The sequence below is a fragment of the Mus musculus genome, chromosome 9, assembly GCF_000001635.26.
Source record: "Mus musculus strain C57BL/6J chromosome 9, GRCm38.p6 C57BL/6J".
In the NCBI taxonomy this organism is placed as follows: domain Eukaryota; kingdom Metazoa; phylum Chordata; class Mammalia; order Rodentia; family Muridae; genus Mus; species Mus musculus.
The window spans coordinates 26,273,886-26,298,846 of record NC_000075.6 but is presented as its reverse complement, the minus strand read 5'-3'; positions in this window follow the sequence as shown (position 1 = coordinate 26,298,846).

The following is a 24,961-nucleotide window of genomic DNA, read 5'->3' as shown; positions in this document are numbered from 1 at the left end:
CAAGGAAGCATGTGACCAAATCCTTTTGGGCTTCCAAAAGTTAGAAACCTTTAAAGAATTTTGAAAATGTACTCAAATGGATATCCAATTTTTAAACTAACTACCAAAAGAAGCATTTTCCTTCCCAGTAGGCTATTATTCATATATTGAACTTGGGAGTCACCCACACAATTCTTTTTCTATTTATGAAACAAAAGGTGTTCAGATCCCTGGATCTGAAATCTTACTAGTGTTTCTTATAAGCCTGTCTCATAAGTAAGAAACCTTAAATTGGTTAATTGCTCAATTAGAATTTATCTCAAAGACATTCATGAATAGTCTGTCAAAACAACTTACATTTCCTTGCTCCTTAGGCTTATGACCTCTTCTGATTTGTCCAATAGTTGGTGAGACACTCTTTCTGGGGCAAGGACACCCGAGCCTATTCAAAGTTACACCTTACTACAAAGGTCTACTAAGGATAGTAGTTTTCCCTCACTTAGTGTTACTATAGCTCTTCCCAACTCCCACTGAATCCTAAAAGAGGTACTCTGTAGTAACCAAGAGTGAACAATCAGACTAAGCATAACTTTGACCTAACTTAGCAGCACAAAGGCTAACTATATCCTACCAGATTTGGAGATATGAGCATATCGTTTTGCCTTGGATATTAAAAGTAGGGCTTAATATTTGTCAAAATTATTGTATTTACACAGAATCTCAGACAATTGTACTTTACATTTCCCATTCACAATCCAAGCTATCTGACTTACAAGACCTCTACTCGATTTGTGAACAAAAGACTTACTTAATACTACTTCCTTTTTGGGCATGTTCCTGCTCTTTAGCTTATACAGCACCATATAGTCTATTGCTTTGGAAAATACTTCGTTAACTTTCTAAGACTAAAAGGGACTCATCATTAACTGAGCAGTTTTCTTCATCCTGCTGGGGAGAGATTTAACTGAGCTCCTTCGGGCTTGGCAGTAAGAGGGGGTGTATTGATCATCCAATGACAACTGTCAGTAGAGATAGCCAAAATTCTCAGGGAATCTTGCTCAGATCCAGTTAGGCCCCTTGTGGGAATGGCCCTACCATATAGCAAAGCCTTAAATTTATTTATCAAAGAATCAGCTTGTATCCCACATAGGAATGTGGTTTTATATGAATAAATCTGAAAAGATCCACATATACATTGTATACATCTACACATACACGTACATATACACATACACGTACAGACACACACACACACACACACACACACACACAGAGAGAGAGAGAGAGAGAGAGAGAGAGAGAGAGAGAGAGAGAGAGAGAGAGAGAGCATTCTCCAGGGGAAAACTGCAGTTGAAACCTGTGTTATCACTTTCAGCCCTAGGCTGGAAAGATGCTTTCAGCAGTCCTCTTGGGAATACCCACCCTTATCCTGATTCTCTTGTATATTCATGGTCTTCTCCTATAATAAGCTTAGATAGATATAGATATAGATGTAGATGTAGATGTAGATGTAGATGTAGATGATATAGATATAGATGATATAAATAGGTATAGATATAGATGACATAGATATAGTTACATATAGTGTGTGTTTCTCTTTCAAAATTTAAGTCTAAATACAGATGTTTCTTCACCAACAATTACCAGTAGGAACAACAAAACAGGCAAAAGGAGACACTTGATTGACCCTGGAATCAGCAGGCTGAGGAATTTTCCAGATAACTTAGAGCAGGGTCTTGGGAAACATTACAACTTTAGGAAAATAATAGAACACATTATCTCCATTCTACTCTGCTCTCTGTCTCTATCCAGAACAAAGTAGCCATAGATATTGATCTATAAAATCTTCTTTCAATCCCCCTAACAAGTTAGGGAAAAAGTCTCTTAGGGTAAAGTTTACGTAGGCAATTTTCAGGGATAGCTTAGCATCTCAGATAAGAGCTGTCTTATGTCACATATAAACTTATTCCAAACTGTCAACACTCACATCCATTGAAGAAACTCTCTTTTGTGGTGACTTTGCAGCTAAATACACCTAAATAAGAGACAGTGAGCCAAAGCAATTTGAACCAGTGCTAAGTACATGTGCAATAAGGAAAACTGTCTCTAGAATGAGATTTTTAGAGGAAATCTCCTATTACTATCTTATGTCTCTGCATGGCATGGGCATATGTTTGTCAAATAGATTAAGGGGAAGGACATGTACAGTGACATATACATCACCTAAGCCTATTAACTGAAACAAGAAAGCAACCATATTCTGTCCCTAGAAATCAACGTGCTCCCCACTGGATCCATGAAAGAAGCCCTGAGAAATAACCTGGGCTTATAAACAAGCTCACTCACATTTCACAGTTCTTTTTAGTGTACACACTCAGTACTTCTGATTTTAAAGAATCCCCTGGGCTGAAGAGATAGATCAGTGCTTGAAAGAACTGGGTGCTCAGTGAAGACAAAAGTTGGGATCCTAGCACCCACTTCTGTCTGCTAGCCAACACCTGTAATTCCAACTTGAGAAGACATGATGCCCCCTTTGGCCTTCATGGGACAGACACGTGTACATATATGTATTAATAAAAATATTTAAAAATAAAAATTAAACCAACAAAAAAGAAAGTTCCTACTATTTTGCTACTTGGGTGTGTTCCTTCATTCTTTGACTAATCGAAGATAATGAATACAGTCAGTTCAGACAAGGGCTCCTGGTCATAGAATCATGAGCAATAGCAGTGTTACAAATCTGTAAGTGCAAGTGATTTGATTCCAAAGAGATGGACATATCTGATGAAATCAAATTCAGAATTTTATAACTACTTTCTTCACAGATTGGTGATATATGCCTGTTGTCCTAAAACTTGGGATTCTTAATGATACTCTGTTATACTCATAGATTGGTACCCCATCCACTTGTCATCAGAGATGTTTCTTCCGTAGCAGAAGGGAGCAAGTGCCAAAATCCAAAGCCAGCCATTGAGTGGAGAGAGTCTAAATTGAGAGTCACCAACTTGTCCCTCCTCTTGGAGCTAGGAGAACCCTGTAGAAGAATGGGAGAAAATATTTTAGGAGTCACAGGAGTCAAGGACACAAGGAGAACAATGCCCATAGATTCAACTAAGCAGGACTCCTATGGGCTCATAAAGGCTGAAGCAGCAATACAGGACTTGCATGGTCCTGTATCAAATCCTCTGTGTATATGTTACTGCTGTTAGCTTGGGGTTTTGTGGGGATCCTTGGTGCTTTTGTGGGAGTGGATATTTTTCTGACTCTTTTGTCTCCTCTTGGGACACTTTTCCTCCTATTAGGTTGCCTTGTCCAGTTTGGATATGAGGCCTTTTGCCTTGTCTTATGGTATCTTGTTTGGCCATATTTGATTGTTGTGTTTTGGAGGTCTGTTCCTTTCTGAATGGAAATGGAGGAGTACAGATTTGGGGGCAAGTGGAATTGGGAAGCTGGGAGGAGTAGGGGGAAGAAAAACTGTGGTTAGAATGTGTTGTATGAGAGAAGATTTTGTTTTCTATAATAAAATATTGGGTCCCGCCATGAAACTCAGACTGGCCTTGAATTCGAAATAGTCCTCCTGCCTCAGACTTTATAGTTCTGGAATAACTGAAATGTGCTATCTTACCAGGCCCCATTGCTTAAAGGTTCTTCTCAATACTGTCACTCTACATACCACACCAAAAGTGATAGTGAACTCCCAAGGGCCTCTCAAATCACATCCCATCAAATAAGTGACTTATAGTAATATTGGCTGTGTAGAAAAATCTAATGATTGTTTCCTCCCATCCTGGGCACACAACTGTGCCTTGGAAATTGTACTTCAGCTCAGAATGCCAGGTGCTATGAATGAAGCATCAACTCCTTTACTTCTCCCAAGTGAGAGAGGATCTGAGCTGATACCAGAGCACCAGAATCTTCTAGTCTCTGTTTCTGAATCCTAATTGCTATGTTATTTATCCTCTAGCTTCATCACCTTTCTGTCCGAAGGATGTGGAACCTACTTCCAGGACACCAAATATTCCTGAATGCTGTGAGTATCAAGCTATGCTCTGGGGAGCATAGTTTGCACAGGGGCTGTCTAGTCTAGCTAAAACCATTTTTATACAAAAAACCAATCCTACCTGGGCATAGTTATGATAAAGAGACCAGAGAGAAGGAGAAGGCTGAGTCTTCCCTATACCTTATCACCCTTCTCCCTAGTTAAAATCTGAGGACACCTGGAGTCTATCTAACAACATGTATGCTTCATAGTATACAAACAGAAAAATAAGGAATTAGGGGGAGAGATGGAGTGGAAGAGGAAGGAGGAAAAGTGGGTGGGGAATGAAAGAGGGATATCAGAGAGCAGGGGAAGAGAGGGGTGTTAGGGGAAACATCCGTTATGATAAACAGGAGTATTTTTGTTGTCTATTAAATCTGTGGTTAAGATTAACCTAATTACCAATGATGAGATGACCAGACAACTCGACTATAACCATTTCTCTAGTTTGGTTTCTGGTAACATGATAAACACCATGACTAAAAGCAACTTGATGTGGAAAGAGTTTATTTGGTTTACAGACTTTAGTCCATTATCAATAAAAGGTAAGGCAGGAAGCCAAGGCAAGCGCTTGAGGTGGAAACCTTAAGAGTATTGTTCATTGGCTTGCTTCCTGGCTCACGTTAAAACCTTTCTTATACTGCCCAATCCCACAAGTCTACCTGGAGGGCTCAGCCCTCTTACACCAATTAAGAGTCAAAAAATGTCCCAAAGGCCTGACTAATGGCCCAATTGATGAATGACATTTCTCAGTTTCAATTCTTCTTCCCTAGTATGTTATGTTAAGGTCACAATGAAGAATAGCCATCACAGCCATCTTATCTGTTGTCATGCTAAAAAAATCATCCCTTGGTCAGAACCAGGTGATTAGCACTGCTTTTGAGAATGCATGATCATTAGAATTAAATATTCTTTTTTCTTTTTCATTATAATTAATCATTCTATTCATTTATATCTCAAATGATATTCACTTCCTGGTTACCCCTTCCACCAAACCCCATTCCATGTGATCCCACTTCTTGGTTGCCACATCTCACTCCCTCATCCCACATCTGCCCTCTCCCCTCCCTTTTGACTGTATGAGAGTGTTCCTTCACCCACCCACACTCTCTTGCCCCACTGCTTCAGCATCTGCCTACTCTGGGGCATCAAACCTTCTCAGGACCAAGGGCCTCCCCTCCCATTGCCATCTTCTGCTATATATGTATCTGTAGCTATGGATCCCTCTAGGTACACTCATTGGTTGGTGGTCTAGTCTCTGGGAGAACTGGGTGGTCAGTTGTTCACAATGCCTATGATACAACCTACAGACCATATAGAGCATAGAAGGAGGACCAGGGGCTGGATGCTCCAGTCATGCATTGAGGAGAGAGCAGGATGATTGTGGGAGATGGAAGGAGAGGGGGACACGGAGGGAGCAAGAAGGAGGAGGAAATTAGGGTGGTAGCATCACAATCTGGAGGAGATGTGAGAGAGGTACAGAGGATCAGGAAATTGAATAAAAATAGGTAGCAGGGAGGATGAGAAACTGGGGATAGCCACTGGAGGGTCCCAGATACCAGAAAAATGTGAGGCTCTCAGGACCTAATGAAATTGACTTTAGCTGTAAAGCACAGAGAAGAGGGAAGTAGAACCTGTGGAGACCACCTCCAGTAGGTAGGCATGGCCCCTGGTTGAGGGATTGGCCACCCACCCATCTCAAGGGTTTTTTAACCCAGAAAATGTCACTGGCCAAAGGAAAAACAGGCAAACATTGGAACTGAAGGAAGAGCCTCACTTGGAGATACATCATGTCTGCTGACACCAAACCCAACACTGTTGCTGTGGTCAAGAGGAGCTTGTGGACAGGAACTAAGTGTGGCCTGGGGAGTTCTGGCCAGCAACTGACCAAAGCAGATGTGAATGCTTAGAGCCAACCACCAAACAACTCAGGGAGCCTGGTAGGGGATCTGACAGGACTGGAGTGCTGGAAGAGCTGAGGGGGATGGCAACCCCATTAGAAGAACAGAATTACATATTCTTGAACTAGAGGTAAAAGTGGTTTTGGCTTACTGTGTTTCACTCATCTAGAAAACTTCTCTATTCTGTCCACTAATAGGAAGCACAGGAGTCAACAAGACCATTCATTTTTTTAAATTGGGTATTTATTTCATTTACATTTCCAATGCTATCCCAAAAGTCCCCCACACTCTCCCCCACCCACTCCCCTACCCACCCACTCTCACTTCTTGGCCCTGGAATTCTCCTGTACTGAGGCATATAAGGTTTGCACGACCAATGGGCCTCTCTTTCCAATGATGGCTGACTAGGCCATCTTCTGATTCATATGCAGCTAGAGACACGAGCTCCAGGGGATGGGGGTGGGTTGTTGGTTAGTTCATATTGTTGTTCCACCTATAGGATTGCAGGTCCCTTCAGATCCTTGGGTACTTTCTCTAGCTCCTCCATTGAAAGCCCTGTGATCCATCCAATAGCTGACTGTGAGCATCCACTTCTGTTTTTGCCAGGCCCCGGCATAGTCTCACAAGAGACAGTCATATCTGGGTCCTTTCAGCAAAATCTCGCTAGTGTATGCAATGGTGTCAGCGTTTGGAAGCTGATTATGGGATGGATCCCCGGATATGGCAGTCTCTAGATGGTCCATCCTTTTGTCTCAGCTCCAAACTTTGTCTCTGTAACTCCTTCCATGGGTGTTTTGTTCCCATTTCTAAGAAGGGGCAAAGTGTCCACACTTTGGTCTTGGTTCTTCTTGAGTTTCATGCATTTAGCAAATTGTATCTTATATCTTGGTTATTCTAAATTTCTGATATAAGATACAATTTGCTAAATGCATTCATTTCTTTTAAAATCAATGTTATATAGAGTAAAAAGAAATATCCTTGATATCAATTACTTTTGCAGACAAAATGCAAATAGCTTTACTTAAACAGTAAATTCATTTCCCCTAGGAAATTCCCTTATCTATGTTTCATAAGGTATGTAGATCTAACATAAAATATCAGCAATCTCCTTCTCTGAATAGAGGTTAGAGTTTTAGAGGAATGGAACAACTGTGTGGATTCTTAATGTTTATTTTCTTCTACTAGTCAATGATCATGAGGCATATCTATGATTTACGCTTATTAAATATTAATTACTCCTATTCCTAAGTATCTGATATTTGATGTGTTTAGCCATATCTGGTTCCTGAACATGGGATCCTGTTAACTAGTGCATTTGTGAATCGCTGAAAAGTAACTTACGTTTCAGATTTCAACTTACTTTTAGACTGAGATACCTTTCTCTGAGAGTGCTAGCATGATGCAAAATTGTTTTCCATGGTTGCAGTTAAAGCTACTGTCATGTTATCTCTTTGCCAAATAGATTATCTTTGTTTTATAGTTGCGATCCTGAAAATGAATGCCTTGCCTAGTGCCAGTGAGAAGAGTTCCAGAACAAGCAGGAAGTAGTTTGGATGACTCAGCTCGTCTGAACATATACCTCATATGCTTCAGTTTTCAGAGGGATGAGCTGAGAATTTCATATAAATTAATCATTATATATAATGTATACATTTAATATATTTATACCATACCATCCTATGTGATATGCAGCTTTCTAGTTTGCATTTATGTTGCTCTGATAAGCACCATGACTAAAGCAACTTGAGGAGGGAAGGCTTTATTTCATTTAATAGGTTATAGTTCATCATCAATGGAAACCAAGGCAGGATCTCAAAGAGGAGTTTGAAGCAGTAACCTGGAAGAATCCAGGGTTTCTATCCTGCCTTTGACTATTTAGTTCCCAGAAAAAAATGATAAAGGAGACACACAATCTTTGTATTTACAATACACCTTAAACAGCACAAGAGCTGAGCATATATCTACCCTCTTTGCTGTTAGACTCTTCTTTTCTATCAATAACTCTGAGTTATTACTTACTATGTTTCATCTGGGATGCTATTAACTCCAATTGACCAGCCCTCAGGGTCACATTCTCATGACTCACCTAACCCATGGTGGCTTCTCTTTCCTCCTTCACTTTCTTCTCTCTCGAGATTCTTCTGTGATCCCAAGCCCAGGAATCCTAACACCTACCTATGTCTCTTCTGCCATCTGTTCCTCTTGGCATCGTTATTACCAGTCAGAAATAACTTGGGGACAAGGTCACATAGTGTCTCTTGGGTCTACCTGTGGATTCCAAGTCTTGGGGGCCACACTTAGCATTACAAGTCCAAACCTCAAAAATACTCCACAGACAAGCTTATAGTTAAATCTGATGAAGACAATTCTTCAATTTAGGTTCTCTTCCATGGAGACTTTAGGTTTGTGTCAAGTTGAAAGCTGAAGCTAACATACATAACAGTATTACAGTAATATTATATATAAATAAAAACAATATAAAAGTACCAATCAATGCTGTTGGCAAATAGAACTAGAAATATGAACAGAGGGATAAAAATTGACTGTGAAGAACATTGTCCCTATTACCTAACACCATGTAGACCTCTAAAAATCTCTAGTTAGACAGCCAAGTGCAAGCAGGCTTCATAAGTATTCCCATCTGTGGAAAGTTCACATCCAAGTGGCTTATAGCAGATTTGGGCAGTTTAGCATAGAACACCTGTTCTCCTCCATAACTAATGAAGTAATGGACATAAAAAAACTGGATTAGAATAGACACATGGAAAGCAAATTCAAATGAATAGCTGAAGGAGCTCAAAATATATTAAGGTAGAGAGTTTCTGAAGAAAATTTTCAGTATGATGTTAGTTTCAAATTAGTGATCAATCACTCACTGGCCTGAGAAGAGGGAAGGGGAGTGCACCTTTACTAATCATTCCTGGAGTGCAGGAAAGGTGAAAATTTTGTGAAAGTAAATGTTATAATTGTCTGTGTTGGTTCCAGACCTAGAAAAGTAAATAGAAAATACAGGTATATACCCCTTAGCCATCCTCTTAGGGCTCTCCTTACTTTATGCCATTAGTGTGGCACTTTGCTTGAATAATGAGCCAATTCTGGCATATTGTTATTACTCAAAGTCCACATTCCACTGGCTGCCACTCAAAGTGTTAGGCACTTTGCAAGTATTGATAAACCGTAGAATGGCATGCATCCGTGATTTTGTCACAGTGATTTCCCTGCTCTGAGGACATCTACTAGGCTCTGCCTGTTCATCCAGCCTCAATTTCTCCAGGCTTTGCCAGCTATGCACTTTTGTTTTGCTTATTAATTTCCTTAGAGTTGTATTTTTAACCCATTTCAGCAAATATGCAGTTAACACATTAGTTCAGTAGGAATATATGATCAGTACAGTCAGTCTGCAGTTAACATATTAGTTCAGTAGCAGTACAGAGTCCTCATGAGAATACACTGCTCTTTAAACTTCTTGGCTTTTAATGAGAGTAGAGAATCAAGAAATGCATTGTATTCAACTGCGAGTTAAAATTTTCTACAATCTCTAGTCCCTTGTGTTGACCCAGCTTGCTATGTGCCATTATCTTCTAAGTGAAAAACTTAAATTAGTTCTTTATTTCTTTTAATTTTTAAGATTATGATATAATTATACCAGTTCCCCCTCCCACCAAATCCTCCTTTATACCTCTCTTTGGATTTATTTGTGTGTGTGTGTGTGTGTGTGTGTGTGTGTGTGTGTGTGTGTGTTGAAGTTCTACTAGTAACTAATTTTTTGTACACTTAAATGTCTGAAAATAGCTTTGCATTTATTTTTGAGATATTGAGGATTCTAATGGCAATTGCCTTTTGCCATTGGTATTTTAAAAACATCATTCTATAGTCTTTCAGCTTCTAAGGCTTCTGACACAATGCTGATCTCATTCGAATCTTTGTTGTTTATATACCTTTTTGCCTCTTTGTCTACTTTTCAAGCTTCTGTTTCAGTCTTAATTTATCTGTTTCTTTGGCGTAGGTTTATTCATATTATTTGTTTGCTCTGTTGTGTGTGTGTGTGTGTGTGTGTGTGTGTGTGTGTGTGTGTGTGTGTTTGTGTGTTGGCCAATGTAAGTAAGCCATTTCATGGCCCCAAAATGTATCTTAAGAGGAAAACAAAATCAAACAGCCATTTTGCTTGCTAACACAATTTCTATTTATTTATTTCTAAGATTCATAGATGTAGCTAGAACTATAGGTATTTTATAATTCTAAATTGAAAGCAAATTGGCAAGCTGAGGTTATTGCTTTTTCTAAAGCTAGTTTCTAGCAAAAAAAAAAAAATCTGTGACATTGTTGATTTTTCATTCACTTACTCAATAATATTAGATTTGAGAACACTTGGTTTATTTTAGAGTCTCTGACTCCCATCATTAGGTATCTTTTATTAAGCAAGGCTTTTTCTATTCTCAATAGAGTAAAGAGAATGAGCTGACCTTTAAGGAGAGAGATTATTTTCATATCTTGATGCCCTCATGTTTATCTTACCTCACAGAGACAGCTCTTCATGCAAGGGCTTTTATGTGAATCACAGACTAGAGCTAGTAACAGACAGCAGGGTGACAGCACATTTTGCTGTTTAAAGCATGTTTTATTGTGAAGATCTGTGGTTTGTGCTGTATACCATAGATGTCTTCATATTTGAGAGGGACATACTATACATATGTTATTCATAAAGCTATAAGCACATCATCTTTGGTTGCATGTTAAATTCCACTCAGGACATATACACACATGTGCCAGAAACTGTTGTGATTTTTACGTTAATTCAGTTGTGCTTCTTGATAACCTTCGGTAAAATAGTTTAATGAGTATCATGTTAAATAGAAAGAGTTTGAATACTGTTTCCAAGGTAACAAATGGCAGAGTCAAAATCTGAACACTTAAAATTATATTGTAGGCCTTGAACTCATGTGCACCATTCTGGCTTTCATTTTATTAATTAATACTTTAGTTCAAAATTTTAAAAACTCATCCACACAGCTGTTATGGATCTACAGCAGGGAGAACTGAGCATGTAAATTCACACGTATATTTGTAGCCATCAGTGGTGACTGGTTACTGGGTTCCTGAAAGGAAAGCTGGGGATGGATGGGAATGATGGCAAGGCAAAGTTCTCTGATCAAGGCTCAACTTTCATTCTTTAGTCTGAATTTTTAAAGGGGGAAACCCATCCCTCACTTTTCCAGGATCTCCTCAGGAAGACAAGCTCAGCTACTCAGCAGGTAGTGGCTTCTTGCAGGAAGCTGCAGATGTGGCAGGACAATAGACTTTACTTAGGTTGGAAGAATCTACCCTAGGTGGGCTAGCCAACCATGGCAAACAAGGTCTGATTCAGACAGCTCAAGGCTGGAGGGAGGGCACATATATTTGCAGGTCTAAGTTGAGTATTTCAATGTAGATCTGAGTGCATACAACTTTATATAGGATGTTTGAATACAATATGTATATGTGTGTATGTATACACTGACATATATTTTTATTTTTAGTAATATGACTTAATACACACACATATATCACATGATATACACATATCATGTGATAAGGAAGAAACTTTATACAGGGCAGATTTCCATAAGAAAAATGCATAAGCTTGAAGGAGAAAGACTATATGACTAACTCAGAGAAACATTCTCCATTGTAAGTAGCTTAAGTATTGCTGTTTAAGTTATAATCACCTTTCCTGTATTTTCCTTAGATGCAAAGCCTTGACAAAAAGACAAAACTCATGTTATAGAATCAGAGATGGAAAGGACCACTTTTCTTCTGTAGGCTGTGTGGGAGTAAGGGAGTAACATGATGAGTCCTGGGGTAGATCAGGATTCAGAGGAGGACATATCTACCTTAAGACTAGGAAGGCATGGAACCATGGCTACAGCCTTCTGATTGGATTACACAGATATCTGTCTTCTATTTATCAGAGACAGCTGTGTGGCCATGACAAGAATTTCACGTATCACATAGCTGCATCTCAGAACTTAATGTCAGTCATGCCTCTCAAAGATGCTTGGCATGTTGTCCAGGTTACTTTCTACAATAATTTTATCAAAACATTCAACACTTATGGAGGCATGTCACATACATTGAAAAATGTTGTTGAACATCTTGTTTAATCTGATGTTCCAGTCCTTTAACTTAGGGTCCAAGATATGTGTTCAGAGGTCATAGCTAATGAGACTATTTTTCTATGAATAGCATTAAGTTTCCTATTAAGGTACACACACACACACACACACACACACACACACACACAGAGAGAGAGAGAGAGAGAGAGAGAGAGAGAGAGAGAGAGAGAGAGAGAGAGAGAAAACTTCTTTTTGTAGTGGTGGAGATCATTCAGAAAACTGCAGCAAGTCGAAATTTAGGTAGCTGACTATATGATTCCTATGTCCAGTTGATGCATCTGTGAAACAACTCTTATACGAAAGGCTCATAAAACACTGTGGAAGAGTAGGCAGAAAATGTTCAAAACTAGAGGACCAGTACACCTGCTGACAGACTGTGTCTTTTATATTGTCCAAGGAAGCTGTATCCATGAAACCTCAGGAATATAGTAGCCTAAATAAGTCTTAAACAAAGATAAAACTGTTTACATTCCAACAAAAATAGGTGAAATTTCACCAGGCCCCACCACTAGACAAAGAGCTAGAGTGTGAGGGAGGGACATTCATTCTCCCCCAAGAGAAAGAGAAAATAAAAGATATAATACATTAAAGTAGAAGGGCATGTGGATTTGGTAATTGTATATGGGATGGATCCCCAGCTGGGGAAGTCTCTGAATGGCCTTTGCTTTAGTCTCTGTTCCATACTTTGTATCTCCTCCCATGGATATTTTGTTCCCCCTTCTAAGAAGGACCAAAGTATCCACACATTGGTCTTCCTTCTTCTTTAGCTTCATGTGGTCTGTGAATTGTATCTTGAGCTGACAGGAGCCTGATATAGTTGTATCCTGAGAGTCTCTGCCCATGCTGACAAATACAGAGGTAGATGCTTGCAGCTAACCATTGGACTGAGCACAGGGTTCCCAATGGAGGAACTTGAGAAAGGACTGAAGGAGCTGAAAGGGTTTGCAGCCCCATAGGAGGAACAACAATGTGAACCAACCAGAAACCCCAGAGCTCCCAGGGACTAAACCACAAACCAAAAAGTACACATGGAAGGACCCATGGCTCCAGTCCAATATGAAGCAGAGGATGGCCTAGTCAGTCATCAATGGGAGGAAAGGTCCCTGGTACTGTGATAGCTCAATGACCCAGTTTAGGGGAATGCTAGTACTGGAAAGCAGGAGTGGGTGGGTTGGTGAGCAGGGGGAGAAGAGATGGGATAGGGAGTTTTCAGAGGGGAAATCAGGAAAAGGAATAACGTTTGAAATGCAAATAAAGAAAATATCAAACAAGCAAACTCAATAAAAAAAAGAATGGCATGTGGAGAGGAAAGGGGAAGAGAGATGGGGAACAAGATATAATATACATATATGAAATGTCATAATGAAACTTTATTTTTTACAATTAATAAGAAGCCAATAAAAAGGCAATTTGATCATTTCTGTAAGGATTATAAAGAAGAAAAGCACTACATGTTACTTCCCCAAGATAAAACCTTCCCTTCTATGGATGCTACAATGATTTAATATTAATTGTAGTGATTTTTTTTATATAACATTAAACATTTGTACAAATTGGGTTTTGGTAGTTTATATAATTCTTCTCTGTAATTTATATAACCATTACTTTATCTCATTTCATTTAACATATATCAGGAGACATATCACTAAATAATTTTTGATTGAAATATGATAATTATGGATCAAAATATAAATATTTCTATCTTTCCTATTATATGTGTTTAATTGTGCTCAGAAAGTTTCCAGAATTTCCTTGACAAGCTCTGGCTAGTAGCTTAAAGTTGTACTTGTCTCCTAACTCTGTCTCCAATTCCGTGTATATGGATACATTCACATAAACTTAGGAATGCATTCTTTCCTTTCATATCTAATATTTATTTTATTTAATTTATCTATTTAATTTTTACCTAGAGTGTAGGGCCTAGAGTAATATAAAATTCAGACCTAACTTTTAACAACAATTATAAGTATTATTTTAAATTAAATTTCCTGATGCTACCCACAGTTATATTTCTTCTATTGCTAAGTTAAATTGATTCTGAAAGCTGTAGTCCACTGATAATCTAATAACTATTTTATGTGTGGCATTGATTCCTTGACCTTTCCAAAAACCCATTCCTTACAGTTGAAACTAGATCAGGAATGTGAACTTTGGAGAAATGGTCAAATTATCAGAAAGAATTCCTCATGGAAAACATCAAAATCAATGTGTATGCAGTAACCAATTGTGCTATATATTGTGGGGAAAGAACTGAAAGGGAACATTCCTTAAAGTCCTTAGTTTTGCAAGATAATGTCTGAAATGCTTGCTCCATGCTCAAAGCAAGACAGCAGTGTCATCATGGGCTCTATTTTCTAATGTAGAAAAGCATAGTTGACCTTATGAATTATGAGCCTTCATGGATAACCAAGTCTCCAAGACAAAAGGTCCTCAGATTTTCTGAAGGGTCAGAGGGGATGCAGACATAAAAGGAAATGGTTATATACTCTGTCTTACATCTCCTAGAGGGACTGAATGGAGACTATACCCCTTACTTCCACAGTAGAAGCTGTGTGCTATTTTCTGCTTTAAGCTGGAGTGGAGTCTCATCAACAGAGCTTAGTATCCAGAGGCCTCTCCCTTCATCATTAGATATATCTTTCAGAGTTTCTGTATCTTTTAGGCAGTTAGAAGAAGTTACTATCCTAGAGGCATCTTAATTTAGCAACTGGACTTCCATGTATGCAGTGTATATGCAGCAGTGAACATTGGAGCTAGTATTTGTGGGAAATTCACCTGCTAATTGTATTATAAGATGTTGCAGACAATGTGTATAATTTTGGAGGCTTAATGGATACTGGAGGGTTTGAGAGGAGAGCTGAGACTTTTAATTTAGAGGTAAAAAAGACATGGACAGTGTTTCCTTTAGAAGTCCTTCCCAAATTGTTGGAAGTGACCCCTCTTTTTTTTGGAAGAAGAACTTTCCACAAGCCCTTCCCATACCTTCAGAAACTGTTCTGTGATGCTCAGGACCAGGCCTGGGAGTAGAGAATGAGTTCCCTGTTATAAAGAAATAGGTGGAGATACATGTAAAGTAGAGCTATTTTGAGAAAAGAAATGTTTGCTTGGATGAAGTGGAGGAATGTGGTCACAAAAATGACTGTGGGTCTGACATGGTTCATCCTTATGCTAGCATCCTCATCTACACTTCCTTAGGAAAATGAATTCTTTCCTCCTTGCTCTGACAAAGCTCAACCCATAGAGAACATGAGAGTCTGCCCCTTGGTCAAACACATAGGTTATTAAGAGAGTAAGGAAGACCAGAATGAAGAAAGTAACTACTCTGTCTCTCCATTGATCTGGTTCCCTGGGGTCAGGGCTGAGTAGTAAATGAGCCATGAGCTCATGTGGGTCAATTAGGGACATATCAGCAAGAAGTGAGAATGACAATAATTATGGGCTTGACTTTTTCTATAGTAAGTCTAGAAGTAGGTCACTCTGTGTCAATAATTTAAGAACAGATGGCTTATGCCTCTATTTTCTGTTGTCACATGGTTATTGTCCCGTAGGACTCTGAGGTCACAACTGAAGCATGAAGGGTAGGGGCGATTACTTTAGGTTCAGTTTGTCACTGTTTAGCAGAACGTTATTGTTTCAGATTTTCAAATTATTTCCTTTACCTTTCTTGATACAGAGTTACATCAAAAGCTTCTAAGTGCAAAAACACTTTCTAAGGCTATGTCCAACTTAGCCTTTCCAGCTGAGATGGTAATAGAGACTCAGTTGAGACAACCTGCTTTGAGAGTCAGCTGTGTGCTTAGCCGTTCTCATCTGGTACATGCTGGGTAGACTGCTTATATTTCTCAAGAAAATGCTCAAGTAGGAGATTTTGGAAGGCCCAGTGTCAATTCTTAGGTTAAGCTTACATAATGACATTTTGAATACTATATTAGCAACAAAACAACAACAACAGCAAATCATGACTGAGTATATACTGATTAAAGAGATGAATTTTAAGAACAAAGAAAAGGGAAAAATAACCAAAAGAGGCAGAATTTCAAAGGTATTGAGAGTTTATATTAACATTTGGGAGAGTAGTCTTTATAAGCAGGATATCCTGCAGAAGTTTGTGCGCAAAGTTGCAGTTGGGGACTCCAATGCTTCATTCTGTGAAACTAATAGTGGCATTGAACAGGAAATGAGTACACTTATATAAGTTTGAAGAACATTATTGAGGCATATGTAGTAATCAAAATGAGCAAAATATAACATGATAGCATTACAATGAAAAGATTATTAAGCATATGTGATCAAGATGCTATGGTAATGCTCAGCCATAAAATAAGTCAAGAAATTTGAAAGAATTTATGTTATAAAGGCTATACGTAGGCTATAGGAAATAAAGTTAGAAAGCAATAAGAAGATATATGTGGGGTGATCCCTGACTATCAAAAAATTAAGCCAACTGTTAAAAAAATTAAGTCAACTATTCAGAGTGCTAAAAAGAACACACATTTGAATAAGACCATACTCAAAGTTCATGTATCATAATTTGTAGATACAGCTAAAGTAATCATTGAATTAAAAAAATAATTTTGCATATCATTAGCACTTGAGAGATAGAGGCATCAGAACATGGGTTACTTAAGCAGACTCTGCCTCAGGAAAAAATGAGGGGGGGTATTATCAGTGGAAAGATCTTAAATCAAAGCTGAATTTTCACCTAATTATATTTTTAACAAGCAAATGAAATAATAATTAGATGAAAGAAAATCGTAAGTCAAGAAGCAAAATATCAAACAGGAAAAAAATCATTAGAGTGGGTACATGCATGTGTGTGTGTGTGTGTGTGTGTGTGTGTGAGAGAGAGAGAGAGAGAGAGAGAGAGAGAGAGAGAGAGAGAGAGGACATTTGCATCTTGGTTTAGTTGAGTGAGGGTGAGCACACCTGGGAGGTGCTGATGAAAGGGGAGGAGAAAGAGGCTGCTCCTTGTCTGACTTAGGCAAAAGGCTTCCTGATGATTTCTTTCAAAACGCCCTTCCCTGACAGGGCAATTTCTCAGCAGAAGACTGGAAGAACTCACAGAACATGTAAATGAGGCAGAGGTGGCACTGACATGGAAAGAATAGCAATATTATCCTAATGGCTGTGAAATACAATATAATCATAGGAGGAAATTTACCCTGAAATTGTGCTCATCTGCCTTGTGGAGAAATCTTCTTGGCATAGGGCTCCCAGGCTCTTTCTTCTGTGAGACACAGGACAGACAAAGCTCCTTTTCTTGTCTCCTTGGAGGCAAGGCAGGACTCACTCTGAAGTTACAGAATCTTCTTAGGGTTTGTCATCCGTCAGGAAGGGTATCATGTGCTTGGAAATCTTGCCAGTCCAAAGGGATGATTTAGCTGCCTGCTATCTGGTTTTTGTCCAGGGATATCAGCTAAGAAACAAAGAATTCTCACCTGAGGAATACCGAATGGCAGAGAAGCACTTGAAAAAATGTTCAACATCTTTAATCATCAGGGAAATGCAAATCAAAACAACCCTGAGATTCCACCTCACACCAGTCAGAATGGCTAAGATCAAAAATTCAGGTGACAGCAGATGCTGGCGTGGATGTGGAGAAAGAGGAACACTCCTCCATTGTTGGTGGGAGTGCAGGCTTGTACAACCACTCTGGAAATCAGTCTGGCGGTTCCTCAGAAAACTGGACATAGTACTACCGGAGGATCCAGCAATACCTCTCCTGGGCATATATCCAGAAGATGCCCCAACAGGTAAGAAGGACACATGCTCCACTATGTTCATAGCAGCCTTATTTATAATAGCCAGAAGCTGGAAAGAACCTAGATGCCCCTCAACAGAGGAATGGATACAGAAAATGTGGTACATCTACACAATGGAGTACTACTCAGCTATTAAAAAGAATGAATTTATGAAATTCCTAGCCAAATGGATGGACCTGGAGGGCATCATCCTGAGTGAGGTAACACATTCACAAAGAAACTCACACAATATGTATTCACTGATAAGTGGATATTAGCCCCAAACCTAGGATACCCAAGATATAAGATATAATTTGCTAAACACATGAAACTCAAGAAGAATGAAGACTGAAGTGTGGACACTATGCCCCTCCTTAGATTTGGGAACAAAACACCCATGGAAGGAGTTACAGAGACAAAGTTTGGAGCTGAGATGAAAGGATGGACCATGTAGAGACTGCCATATCCAGGGATCCACCCCATAATCAGCATCCAAACGCTGACACCATTGCATACACTAGCAAGATTTTATTGAAAGGACCCAGATGTAGCTGTCTCTTGTGAGACTATGCCGGGGCCTACCAAACACAGAAGTGGATGCTCACAGTCAGCTAATGGATGGATCATAGGGCTCCCAATGGAGGAGCTAGAGAAAGTAGCCAAGGAGCTAAAGGGATCTGCAACCCTATAGGTGGAACAACATTATGAACTAACCAGTACCCCGGAGCTCTTGACTCTAGCTGCATATATATCAAAAGATGGCCTAGTCGGCCATCACTGGAAAGAGAGGCCCATTGGACTTGCAAACTTTATATGCCCCAGTACAGGGGAACACCAGGGCCAAAAAGGGGGAGTGGGTGGGCAGGGGAGTGGGGGTGGGTGGATATGGGGGACTTTTGGTATAGCATTGGAAATGTAAATGAGTTAAATACCTAATAAAAAATGGAAAAAAAAAAAAAAAAAGAAAAAGATCAATTTTTCAAGCCAAAGTAAACCCTAACTTTCCAGAGCTATGGCCACCATAGGTGAACCTCATGATCTAAAAACTCAAAAGGAAAATATAAAATGAAGAGTTCAATTTTCTTCACATTTGTGGAATATTTCCAGGTTTATCGTGAGTTATCCAGAAACCCAGCTGTGAGGGAAGGTGTTTGTCCCTGAACATGGACTTCATAGTCCCTTGCCTCTTTCCAGGCTCCCCATCTGCCTTTCTTCAACTCTGGGCTTCACATCAGACATATGATTCTCTCTTTTCTTCTAGATTTCTCCCCTTATCAAGACTGTAGTGTTCCTGTATGGCATGTCTGGGAATTTAATTTTTCTCCTCTGTTTGAACCAACCATCTCTTTGTTAAGCTAGAATCAGCTACTTCTTTTCTATGCTCCCCAGACACTGACATAAATGACAGGCAGAGTGTACTTTAAAGGTGTGTCTGCCCTTGATTTGTGGCCTCATATTATTTGTTGACTCTCCTTTACCTATACTAAGCTGTTGGTGTTACAGTACAAGGCCCAGAGCATTGATCTCATCTTCAGAGATAAGGTCACTTGCAAACATATAAATTCATGTGTGTGTGCGGGCACCCCACCCCCACACACACAGAGTCCTATTCTCTTCCTATTTAGGTGTGTGTGTGTGTGTGTGTGTGTGTGTGTGTGTGTGTGTGTGTGTGTGTGTGTTGTTATCGTTGTTGTTGAACGATGTGCACCTCAACCCATTATGGCCAAAAAAATTCTAATTTTTGATTCTTTGTCATATCATCTATTCTAAGCAAGACTTTGTTCCCAAATGGAGTTTTCTGAAGGCAAGAGATACAGAAGCACACTGGAGAATGGAGACATAGACCCTTGAGAGGATAAAAGATGAGAAGAGTGTTCTAATAGGATTTCATAACTAAATTTCACGCTTCCATCTTCACTCTCCACTAGTGTAATAGGCACTCCTCAGCAAGTGGCAATCTACAAAGGTGAAGGGTTTTCCCGTCCTTCCTGTGGCTACATGACTTCAGGGAAAACCCTGGAGCAAAAGTGCTCTGTGCTTCTTGTCTCTGAGGCTTCAAGGCTCCCAGGTGCTGGTTAATGAGAGGCATTCCCCTTTTTATCAATAAACCATTTTGGACAAGCCAGTGTGTCTCTGACCTAAAAGTAGAGAGAGGTGAAGACATACATCACCCAAGCGTTAGAGCAGGAGCAAAGGCATCAGAGAGAAGCTGAAGGCTCTGAACTGAAGGAGACAATAATGAGAACAGAGCTGTTCTTGAATCCCAGTGCTCCCCATATTCTCCTGTGGACTGTATGCTACTATGTCTATAAGGAGAGTGCACAGGGACACATTGGGATTCAGGCCAAAGTCCTGCCCCTTGTCCATATGGGTTTGTTTGATCTCAGTGTAGGCTGTGTACATGTAATGAATAGCAAATCATAGCCCATGCTGCATGGCATAATTCCAGGTTGTTGCTTGGGAAAACTCCAGGATGAAATGGGGGTTGTTGGTTTCACAAAAGTGGCATCTTGGTGCCACCACGTGCCTCCATACTGCCCTATGGAAAGGTGTGAAAGATTTGATAATGAGGACATGAATAGTGATGTCAGGAGACATTACCTAGTGTACAACTTGTGCTTCACAAATATTTGTGCCATAAACAGCAGAGCATTTTAGTAAAGCTAGCATTGGCTATTTGCTGGTCCAATGTGGCATTTCTGAGGTGTAATTTCAGGAACCTCATGATATTTTGGTTTTACATTAGAACACAGCACTTAGAGAAATGTACTTGCAGGAAATAGAAGGAACAAAACACTCACCTGCACTCACATAATTTATCAGAATTGCCCTCCAAAGCAGAGCCTCACTTCACATTACTATGTGAGATTAAGTTTCAGAGAAGTTAATGTAACATGAACTAGGGAAATGAATTTGAGTTAATATTATTTGAACTCAATGTTCTCATTTATAAGAACAGGAAATCTATAGTGAGACCATGTGATTGCAATGAGGGTTAATTCAGACAGTAATAGAGACCAGGCTGGCCTGGAACTCAGAACTCCACCTGCCTCTGCCTCCCAAGTGCTGGGATTAAGGGCGTGCCCCACCACTGCCCGGCCCGAAGTATAGTTTCTTAGTGATAGAGAATGACTGTAATTCGTGGTCTGTCTTCCATTGTAGAAAAATCTACAAGACAGTGTTGTAAGAGTTTTACAGATGAGGGTAAGAAACTATTATGTATTTTATAATATGAGCACATGATTTACTTATTTATATGCAGTGGAATTTTCCCCTAATTGATTAAATAATAAAGATGACAAGAAGCCAGTCACTGGATGAAAAGGAGGCTGGCCTGCCAGGTCCAAGAGAGGAGGAGGGAAGGCAGGAGGAGGGGACTTTCTTTTAAACTGTGGGAGCAAGGCAGAGAAGGTGTAGGCCAGGGCTGTTATTTCGGGAGGTAGAATCCAACAGGGTCTGCCACTGGAAGACTTCTAACATAAAATAGTTTGTGAATTTAGGATGCTAGATTCTGCGCCCGGCGATTATGTTATCTGTTAATTCTAAACTAAGATTGTCTGGTGTTTTCTATTTCTCAGCGATTCAACTATTCTCCAGCGAATGGTAACTATGGTGGATTGTGGATTTGTGAGAGTGCTCCCTGAGCTAGCTGCAAATATTTGGGCTTGATTATGGGTTCTGCAGCAGCCAGTCGCAGGGCTTAGATGACTGGGAATGTGAGCGGGTTCTGTGGTAAGCAAACTTCAAAAAGTTGGGCGAACTCTGAATGGGGTTAGCCGTGGAAATGCAGAGACCACGGAGGTGGGGTGGGGTTTGGGGCAGAGAGTAGTCAGCGATTGCATAGGTTGTTTTTAAATAATGCACACATCATTTATATCCTGCCTTATTACATTTAAGAACACTTATGATCCTGTATAAAGTTTTTCAACAAATATTTTATTGATTACTCGGGAATTTCACATCTTGTACCCTGAACACACTTATTTCCAAGTCCTCCTTTATTTGTCTCCCTAAATTTGTGACCTCCCCACCAAAAGACGAAGAAGAAAACTAAAATTGTATTGCCCATCCCACTGGAGCATGGTCAAACTCCCAAATGGCTACCCCCTGAAAGAAAACTGAGTGCTTCCCTACCTGAACACCACTTCTCAGAAGCCATCAGTCATAGAGAACTACACTTTAGCATCCTTATCACAATTTTGAAAAGTATTTATTTATTTTTACATATATGAGTGATCTGTCTACACACACCAGAAGAGGGAATCTCCCATTACCCATGGTTGTAAGCCACCATATGGTCTCTGGGAATTGAACTTTAGGAAGTCTGGAAGAGCATCCACACCCCCTTATCACAATTTTTAAGAGTTCTCTTTAATGGCTTTTTGTCTAGACTGTTAGATTTGGGGGAGGGATAGCGTGTCGGGGAGGGGCTTGGGGTTACCACAGCAGCTTTCTTTGGTTCTTTGAATATGCACAGCCTAGGTAGTAGCACTATTAGGACGTGTGGCCTTGTAATAAATATGGTCATGTAATAAGTATGGACTTGTTTGAGAAAATATGGGCATGAGCTTTGATACCCTCCTTCTAGCCATGTGGAATCCAGTCCTCTCTTGTTTGCCTTCAGAACAAGATGTAGAACTCTCAGCTCCTCCAGTACTATGCCTGTTTGGATGATGCCATGTTCCTGGCTTGATGATAATGGGTTGAACCTTTGCACCTGTAAGCAGGCCCCAATTAAATTTTGTCCTTTATAAGAGTTACCTTGGTTATGGTGTCTCTTCATGACAATGGAAGCTCAAACTAATATACCTTCTATGTCCATCTTTCTCAACTGTGAGTCTGCAGTTATTGATACCACTGCAAAAGTAGCTTTCTTGTCCTTTACAGTCAGAGGGAGCAAGGATTATCGACTTTCACATGGTTTCTGGCAATAGCACAGACCATAGACATACACATGGTCTCCATCTTAGCAGTTTTACATAAGGCAAAGGGCCCATGATGATGGCATGCCGGCTCCACCAGTCTATGTAGCCTTAGTCCTGTTGCCTGAAGTCCTCTTTGACTAGTTCCTTTCAAAGCCTGCAGCTTTCCTTAGTAGATATCTTATTCCTGACATCTCCATCATTCTGGAATCTCCACTGCAACTCAAGCTTTACTTTCACAGCTTGACATATATCTTCTCAGGCCTTCTGATAAGCCTTTTGAATCTTCCTTCATATTGCCTGTCTTACTGGCTATTTTCTTAAACTTAGCACAAATTGCCATGACTCCTCCAATCTTATTTTCTACATGCCCTTTGCAATGCAAGCATAGTAGTAGGTTGATGATGCTACATATACTCAACTTTAAATGTAGCTGGTGTCCTTTTACTTTAGGTGTAGAGAACTCTGAGTGCATGTAGAAAGACTTGGCCCTTGAGGTTTCAGAGGGGATCAAACACTCTAGTCAGAATTGGGCTAAGGTCATTTCTGCTCCATTTTGTCTATGTTGCAGAAATGTGAAGGAGCTTTAATTCAGCAGTATAGGGTTAATTCATAAAAGGAACTACAAGTCTACATAAAATTTAGGTCGAGGCATGATTCTTTACCTCCACATTTGTCCAGGCTTATGATGAGAATTCAATCCAAGAGCAGAGAGATGGGATGATACTCTGACAGTTTAGCCAAGAAGTCATGTGAGGAAATTTGAAGTTGCACACCAAGCAGGTACAAACAATCAAAAAGCTGCAGTTACTAAGGAGAGTAGCGTCCTGAAGAGGAACGTGTGCTACGCTCTGGAATGACAGTAGCAGGAAGGTGCCTTGAAGACAAGAGCCTTCCTATGAAAGGTTACTTGGAACAAAAACCTATCAAACCTATCAAAACAGGTTTCATGAGAAGATAGAACCCTTAAAGCTTGTTACTGAATATAGCCAGCTATAGAAGTATTTCCCCAGTGCTTGTGGGACTACAACTTACAAATGAACTTCAGGAAACTCCCTGTTCTACATATAGTAACTTGCACCTCAATACAGTCACAATGCATTCCTGCATATTTTGCACTTGTACTGCCTTATTTCCTATTATGGATGGATTTGGAGTTCATTGTAATATAGATATTCACTAGTATGTCAATCTTTTCAAACTAAAAAATAGAGATGCAATAAGACTAGGAAAATACTCTTACACTAGGAGGACTGATTTTTTCTTTATGAAGGGAAATAAAGGAGCATTGGATCTTGGGGAGAGGGGAGGTGAGGAGGGGATGCTGTAGTTGGAATGCATTATATGAGAAAAGAATAAATAAATACAGTAAAAATTTAAAACAAAGTTATAAAAAAAGAAAGTTGATAGCTTGAGTTTGGAGATGACTGTTTAAATGACAAAGTAAAGATGATATATGAACAAGAAATTAAAAAAAGATTTTGTTGAAATTAAAATTTTCAGTACAAAATATAATGAAAATCCAGTCACAAGCGTTGCTGGTATATGCTTGTACTCTCAGGTACTCAGGAAGCCAAGCCAAGCTAGGAAAGTCAAGAGTTAAAGGCCAGCCTGACCTATAGAACATGACTCTATCTCAAAACAAAAGCAAAGCAAAAAAAAAAAAAAAAACACAAAAAGGATTGGCTTGAAACATATGTTTCAAGTAAAAGACTTGAAACATATCTAGCTGATAAAAGACTGGACCAGTCTCCAAAATATGCAAAGGATCCTTAAAAGTAAAGAACCACTGCACGATGAACCCAGTTAAAACAGTAGCCAGGGAGCAATCAGAGACCACCAGGTGAGAATCCTACCCCAATTTCATGCCTGTCTGTACCCCCTTCAGGCAAACCTAACAGCAGCAGCAAGTTCCACCCTTTCCCCACTGTAGACCATTCCCTGCATAGCTTTGCCTGCATCCCTGGGGACCTGCTGCCACCCAGGAAAACTGTATGATGTTCCCATGCACCAATCCCCTTCCCACTGGGTTCTCCTGCCCCCAGCAACCCAACAGCCTTGAGGTCTACTCTCTCTGTGCTCCATCTTCTGGTCCGCCACTCTACCTAAAATCCCAGAGGCCTGCAACCATCAGGGACCATCAGCTCTACTGGATTCCCGGTAGCCTACTGCCACCAGGACAACCAGACCCGTGAAACTATCAGACACCATCAGCTCTGTCTGTATA